An 8,178-nucleotide genomic window follows, 5' to 3' on the forward strand; every position below is an offset into this window, starting at 1 on the left:
GCTATGCTTTTACCACACTGATGAGCGGATAATTTATACGCTTTTTGGCATTGTTTTTAGTATTTTTTAGTAGAATCTAGTTACTTTTAGGGATGTTTTCATTAGTTTTTATGTTAAATTCACATTTCTGGACTTTACTATGAGTTTGTGTGTTTTTCTGTGATTTCAGGTATTTTCTGGCTGAAATTGAGGGACTTGAGCAGAAATCAGATTCAGAGGTTGAAGAAGGACTGCTGATGCTGTTGGATTCTGACCTCCCTGCACTCAAAATGGATTTTCTGGAGCTACAGAACTCAACATGGCGCGCTTCCAATTGCATTGGAAATTAGACATCCAGGGCTTTCCAGCAATATATAATAGTCATACTTTGCCCAAGTTTAGATGATGCAAACTGGCGTTCAACGCCAGTTCTCTGCCCAATTCTGGCGTCCAGCGCCAGAAACAAGTTGCAAAGTGGAGTTCAACGCCCAAAATGGCACAAAAGCTGGCGTTCGACTCCAAGAAGGACCTCTACACGTGCAACACTCAAGCTCAGCCCAAGCACAAACCAAGTGGGCCACGGAAGTGGATTTATGCATCAATTACTTACTTCTGTAAACCCTAGTGACTAGTTTATTATAAATAGAACTTCTTATCATTATATTCACAGTCTTGGTTACTCTGGTTCCCCTCTGGGGCCGAGACCAATGAACTCCATTCACTTATGTATTTTTAACGGTAGAGTTTCTACACTCCATAGATAAAGGTGTAGAGCTCTGCTGTTCCTCAAAGATTAATGCAAAGTACTACTGTTTTCTATTCAATTCATCTTATTTCGCTTCCAAGATATTCATTCGCACTTCAACCTGAATGTGATGAACGTGACAATCATCATCATTCCCTATGAACGCATGCCTGACAACCACTTCCGTTCTATATTAGATTGAATGAGTATCTCTTAGATCTCTTAATCGGAATCTTCGTGGTGTAAGCTGATGCCAAGGCATCTTAGGCTAGTTTCACTAGTATTTTTCTGTTAGTTTTAGTGGTTTTATGCATTTTCTTGAGCTTAAAGTAACCAAGAATGGTTAAAAGAATAACAAAGCAATGAACCATCCAAACAATATGATTTTGATGCAAATTCCATGAGTTTTAGTTATATTACTTGAATGCTATGAATGGAAGATTTCTCATGAAATTTTGCAAGACTTTGATGCAATTGTTTGGATGATTTCAGGGAAGAAGAGGCTAGGCAAGGAAGCAACAAAGTCAATAAAGGAAGCTTGAATATCACATGTGGAGTTTAAGTTCCAGTTTAAGCCTAAACTGGAGCTTAAACGCCAGAATCATGAAGGCTAAGAAATGATGAAACTGAAGTTTAACCTTCAGTTTAACCTTAAACTGGAGGTTAAACGCCAGAATGAGAATGCCAATCAGGAAGCATTTCCACGTTTAACCTCCAGTTTAACCTTAAACTGGAGGTTAAACGCCAGAAATGGGAAGTGCACCAGGGAGCCATTCCACGTTTAAGCTCCAGTTTGACCTTAAACTGGAGCTTAAACGTGTTCGACCAAGTTTTCTCCTCCAGGGTTGCTTTCTCCATTTCCACGTTTAAGCTCCAGTTTAACCTCAAACTAGAGCTTAAACGTGTTCGACCTCCAGGATGCCTCCTTCCATTTCCACGTTTAACCTCCAGTTTAACCTTAAACTGGAGGTTAAACGTGTTCGACCTCCAGGGCTGCCTTTTCTATCTCCACGTTTAAGCTTCAGTTTAACCTTAAACTGAAGCTTAAACGTGTTCGACTAAGTTACCCTCCAGGGCTGCCTTCTTCCTTTTCCACGTTTTAGCTTCAGTTTAACCTTAAACTGAAGCTTAAACGTGCTTCCACAAAAGGCATCACTGGAAGTGTCTGGCGTTTAAGCTACAGTTTAAGCTTAAACTGCAACTTAAACGCCACTCTTGGAAAAGGTTTCTGGGCCAACAATATTGCGGTTTAAGTTAGTATTTGAGCACAAACATTAACTTAAACTTACTCTGGTATGAAACCCAATTGAATATCATGGTTTATGGGATTGGGCCTGAAGGATTGATGAGTCTGAAATTTCAATTTATTGAGTCGTGTGTCATTATTTGATTATCACTAAGTTGGCTCAATGAATGTTACAGAATTTGGATCAACAGCCTCATCAAGATTATGGATCATAAACCCAAGGCAAAAGGAAAGCATGGAGAGGCCTCAAAGCCCAAGAAACACAACAGAAGCTCAATATAGAAAGTGTATAAATAGGATAGAATTTAAGTTAGAGAGGACTTTTACCTTTTCATTTAGCTAGTTTTCATATCTTTGTAATTGAATTCAGAGCTATGACTCACTAAACCCCTTTCATTGGGTTAGGGAGCTCTATTGTAATTCAATGAATCAATAATAGTTTATCTTCTTCTTCAATCTTTTCTCTTGAATTTTGTTAGAAAGCTTCTCGATCTAATTCCATTGGGTAGTTGTCTTGGGAAAGAAACTACCCATAATTGGAATCCTTCGGAACCTTGGGAAAGGAATGGAGGATTCATGCTAGAGAAGCTTTCTCACAGTGAATTGGATTGGGGTTTGGATGGATATTGTGACATGTAATCCTACCAAATTGTGGTTCATGAAGCTGTGTGGTATAATCAGTGATCGAGCATCATCTCTTCTTATGAACATTTAAACCAAGGGATTGGGAATTTGTTTGTTTTTAGAGAGAATTGGTGAGCCAAGGGATTGGGATCCAATCATATAAGATTGCCAAGCAAAATTCAATGAACGCATTGGTTGAGGAATTGATAAACATGTTTTGATTCGGAGATTTCAATATCTCCTATAACCCAATGAATTCCCCATTTCTGACTTCCACTTTCTCTTTACATTCTGCAATTAAATTCATGCAATCACCCCCATTCCCTTTTAATTTCAGCAATTTAGCTTCTGCTCTTTACTTCATGCAATTTAAGATTCCGCCATTTAAATTTCTTGTCATTTACTTTTCCCGCCAATTTTACATTCCGCAATTCTCATCTAAATCTTGATTCCGCTCAACTAGAACACACTTCTAATCCGAATTGCTCACTCAACCAATCCTTGTGGGATTCGACCTCACTCTATTGTGAGTTTTTTACTTGACGATAACCGGTGCACTTGCCGGAAGGAATTTTGCCGATCGTGCAATTTCCTAAATCGTAGCATAACTAGTTTATGCGCATCAAGTTTATGGCGCCGTTGCCGGGGATTGGTTTTCGATTGACAATTCTCCAATTGGAAGCTAACTAGATTGAGCAATTTCTCTTGCTTTGTTAATTCTGTTCAAGTTACTTGTTGAATTTTAATTTATGCACTCGGATACATGCTTTCTTTCTTTATGCCTTTAAATTCAAGCAACTAACTCACTGACTCACTAACTGTTTGAATTAATTCCTCAATTGCTCTAACCATACTCTTCCATTAACCAAGAGTATTTCACTTGTTTGTTGCCTGTGCTGTGTTCTTGTATGACAGGTAGGAGAGGAGAGACATCAACTCCTCCATATACCGAACCAGAGAGGACCCTTCATAGACTTAGAAGGGAAGCAAGAGGGAAGAGAGTACTGGGAGAAGAAGAATCTGAAGGAGAATCTGAGGACAATTTTGAGGAAGCTCTAGATCTCAACATGGATAGAGAAGTTCACAACCATGAGAGAGCTGATGGAAACAATGCCATTCCTGAGAGAAGGGTTCTTAGTTCATACATAAACCCAACCTCTGGGAATTGTGGTAGCAGCATCCAGAAACCACCCATTCAGGCCAACAATTTTGAGCTCAAACCACAGCTAATATCACTTGTGGAGAATCATTGTTCATTTGGTGGAAGTGCTAATGAAGACCCAAACCAACATCTCACAAAATTCCTGAGAATTTGTGACACTGTGAAGTCCAATGGAGTCCAGGAAGATGCCTATAAACTGCTTTTGTTCCCATTTTCACTTAGGGACAAAGCAGCTAAGTGGCTGGAATCATTCCCAAGGGGGAGTCTAACAACATGGGATGAGGTGGAAAGCAAGTTTCTGGCACGTTTCTACCCTCCACAAAAGGTCAATAGGCTTCGATCTGAGGTTCAGACTTTTAGACAACAAGATGGTGAAACTCTCTACGAGGCATGGGAGAGATTCAAGGATTTGACAAGGAAATGCCCACCAGACATGTTCCATGATTGGGGTGCAATTGCATATTTTCTATGATGGACTCTCTTATGAATCAAGGAAGGCTGTAGACCATTCATCAGGAGGTTCATTGAACAGGAAAAAGACTGTGGAAGAAGCCATTGAAGTGATTGAGACAGTGGCTGAGAATGAGTACTACTATGCATCAGAGAGGCACAACACTAAGGGAGTCATGGAGCTGAACCATGTTGATACAATTCTAGCCCAAAACAAGGTGTTTGCCAAGCAACTAGCAGAGCTTACCAGGCAATTAGAAACAAAGCAAGTGGCTGCAATACACACACAAGATCAAGAGGAAGTAAGCATTGAAGGAGGTGATTGGGAAGAGGCCAACTATGTGGGAAACCAACAAAGGCAATCATATGATCCACATTCCAACACTTACAACCCAGGATGGAAAAATCACCCAAACTTTGGGTGGGGGAACCAACAAACCCAACCACAAAACCACAAACCTTACAACTACAACCAACATAACAATTCCACATACCAAAACTCCAACCAAAGATCATACCAAGCCACACAAAACACTTACCCTCAACCACCATATCATGGCCAAAATAATCAACCTACCCAACCTAATCCGAACCAACAATTTCAAGATCAATTAAACTGGATAGAAGGAATGCTTGCAACCATGAGTCAAGACATAACCGAATTGAAAGCTTTTAAGGAAGAAGTAAATTCTAACCTGCAAAACCAAGGAGCTGCCATCCAGAAGCTAGAAAATCAAATTTTGTATTTGTCTAAGCAAAACCCTGGGACAAGCGGTTCTCATGCTGCCAAGGCTATTGCAAGGGAAGAATGTAAGGCCATAACCCTCAGAAGTGGAAAGAATCTAAAGGAGATATCAAAGGAAACCACAGAGGATGAAGCAAGGGAACATGTGAGAGACAAGGAACAAGGACAATCTTTTACACCATCCGCAACAAAAGAAAAAGAAAAAGAGGTCCTGAAGCCTTATACACCTAAAGCACCATATCCTCAACGTTTGATGAAAAGTGAAAAGGATGGCCAATTTTCCAGGTTCTTGGAGATTTTCAAGAAACTTCAAATCAATATTCCGTTTGCTGAGGCAATAGAGCAAATGCCACTCTATGCAAAATTCTTAAAAGAATTAATGACCAAGAAAAGAAGCTGGAGAAACGAGGAAACTGTGTTGTTAACTGAAGAATGCAGTGCCATCATCCAGCACAAATTGCCTCAGAAATTGAAGGATCCAGGCAGTTTCCAAATCCCCTGCATCATAGGAGAAGTCATGGTGGAGAAGGCCTTGTGTGACTTAGGGGCCAGTATCAATTTGATGTCTCTAACAATGATGAGAAGAATGAAGATTGAGGAAGCTAAACCAACAAGAATGGCCCTCCAATTGGCAGATCGAACTTTTAAATTCCCTCATGGGATAGTTGAGGATTTGTTGGTGAAAGTGGGAGATTTTATATTTCCTGCTGATTTTGTGGTGTTAGATATGGAGGAAGAAGCCAAAGCTTCAATAATTCTGGGAAGACCCTTCCTAGCTACTGCTGGAGCCATCATAGATGTACAAAAGGGTGAACTCACTCTTAGACTACATGATGAGAAATTGGTGTTTAATGTATTCAAGGCAATGAGCTATCCATCAGAATCACTAAGGGAATGCATGAGGGTTGATGTAGTGGACATTGCAGTACAAGAAACTTTTGAGGAAACAATAAAGGAAGTGGCAGAGGAGGAGTTCACCAAGGATATTGAAGTTAGTGATATCAAGGCTGCTGAAACAACCATGCTAAGCATGCCAGAGAGAGTGAAAGAAGAGAAGGAAGCACCAAAACCTGAGCTCAAAGCATTGCCCCATAATCTCAAGTATGCATACTTGGGTAGTGATGAGAGTCACCCTGTTATCATTAGCTCTGCCCTGAGCAAAGAACAGGAAGAAGAATTGATCAAGGTGCTACAAACTCATCAAGATGCCATTGGATGGACCCTAGCTGATTTGAAGGGGATAAGTTCATCCATATGCATGCATAAAATCTTGTTAGAAGAGGATGCTAGACCCTCCATTCAAGCTCAGAGAAGATTGAATCCCGTCATGAAAGAAGTGGTACAAAAGGAAGTCATGAAGTTATGGCAGGCAGGGGTAATCTACCCCATTTCTGATAGCCCATGGGTTAGTCCCATCCATGTAGTTCCCAAGAAAGGTGGCATAACTGTGGTGCCAAATGAGAAGAACGAACTCATACCCACAAGAACCGTCACTGGGTGGAGGATGTGCATAGACTACAGGAAGCTCAATGAAGCCACCAGAAAGGATCATTTCCCACTCCCATTCATGGATCAGATGCTTGAAAGGCTTGCCGGACATGCTTACTATTGCTTCTTGGATGGATATTCAGGCTACAACCAAATAGTAGTTGATCCTAGAGATCAAGAGAAAACATCATTTGTTTGTCCATATGGAGTTTTTGCTTATAGACGCATGCCCTTTGGATTGTGCAATGCACCTGCCACTTTCCAAAGATGCATGCTGTCCATCTTTTCGGACATGATTGAAAAATTTATTGAGGTCTTCATGGACGATTTTTCTGTGTTTGGAGATTCTTTTTCCAGCTACCTACACCACCTTGCCTTGGTGCTTAAGAGGTGCCAAGAGACTAACCTAGTATTAAACTGGGAAAAATGTCATTTCATGGTCACAGAAGGAATAGTCCTTGGCCACAAAATCTCTAATAGAGGCATGGAGGTGGATAGAGCTAAGGTGGAAATCATTGAAAAACTACCTCCACCAAGTAATGTCAAGGCAATTAGGAGTTTTTTGGGACACGCTGGGTTTTACAGAAGGTTTATTAGAGACTTTTCTAAAATAGCCAAACCTTTGAGTAACTTGCTTGTCTCTGATACACCCTTTGTATTTGACAAAAATTGCATGCTAGCCTATGAACTTTTGAAGCAAAAACTTTCCTCTGCACATATCATTGCCCCACCGGATTGGAACTTACCTTTTGAACTGATGTGTGATGCATCAGACCTTGCTATTGGGGCAGTGTTAGGACAAAGGAAAGACAATTTGGTACATGTGATTTATTATGCCAGTAAAGTCTTGAATGCTAACCAAAGGAATTACACAACCACTGAAAAAGAACTCTTAGCAATAGTCTTTGCATTTGACAAATTTAAATCTTATCTCATTGGATCTAAAGTCATTGTCTTCACTGATCATTCAGCTTTAAAATACTTACTTGCTAAACAAGAATCCAAACCAAGACTTATTAGATGGGTTCTTTTGTTGCAGGAATTTGACATTGAAATCAAAGACAAGAAGGGTGTAGAGAACAAGGTGGCAGACCATTTATCAAGGATACCATGTGAAGAAGGAAGCGCACAAAGCACACATATAAATGAGTGCTTCCCTGATGAACAACTCATGGTAATTCACAAAGCACCCTGGTTTGCAGACATAGCAAACTTCAAGGCCACTGGGAGTTGGCCGTTGGAATTTAACAAGCATCAAAGGAAGAAATTGGTAAATGATGCCAAATACTTCATCTGGGACGAACCATACTTGTTCAAAAAATGTTCCGATGGCATACTCAGAAGATGCATATCAGAGGAAGAAGGAAGGGAAGTCTTATGGGACTGCCATGGCTCCACTTATGGAGGACATTTTGCAGGAGAAAGAACAACAGCTAAGGTGTTGCAGTGTGGTTTTTATTGGCCCACTATCTTCAAAGATGCAAAGGAACTAGTAAAGCACTGCCATGAATGCCAGAAAGCGGGGAACCTGCCAAGAAGAAATGAAATGCCACAACAATTCATTCTGGAACTTGAATTGTTTAATGTATGGGGGATAGATTTCATGGGACCCTTTCCCTCCTCATACTCAAATAATTACATTCTTGTGGCAGTAGACTATGTCTCCAAATGGGTTGAAGCAATAGCAACTCCAACCAATGATAATAAGGTAGTCATGAACTTCCTCAGAAAACACATTT

At 40.4% G+C, this 8,178-nt stretch overlaps 1 non-coding gene across 1 annotated transcript; it reads right to left on the bottom strand.

The window, feature by feature from the left end:
• Positions 1 to 4,087: 4,087 nt before the first annotated feature.
• LOC112724402 (small nucleolar RNA R71) lies at positions 4,088 to 4,191 on the bottom strand. The gene has a single exon (XR_003163566.1). It is a non-coding gene; the product is annotated as a small nucleolar RNA R71 (small nucleolar RNA).
• Positions 4,192 to 8,178: the final 3,987 nt, after the last annotated feature.

Source organism: Arachis hypogaea, chromosome 11 (assembly GCF_003086295.3).
Source record: "Arachis hypogaea cultivar Tifrunner chromosome 11, arahy.Tifrunner.gnm2.J5K5, whole genome shotgun sequence".
Taxonomy (NCBI): Eukaryota; Viridiplantae; Streptophyta; class Magnoliopsida; order Fabales; family Fabaceae; genus Arachis; species Arachis hypogaea.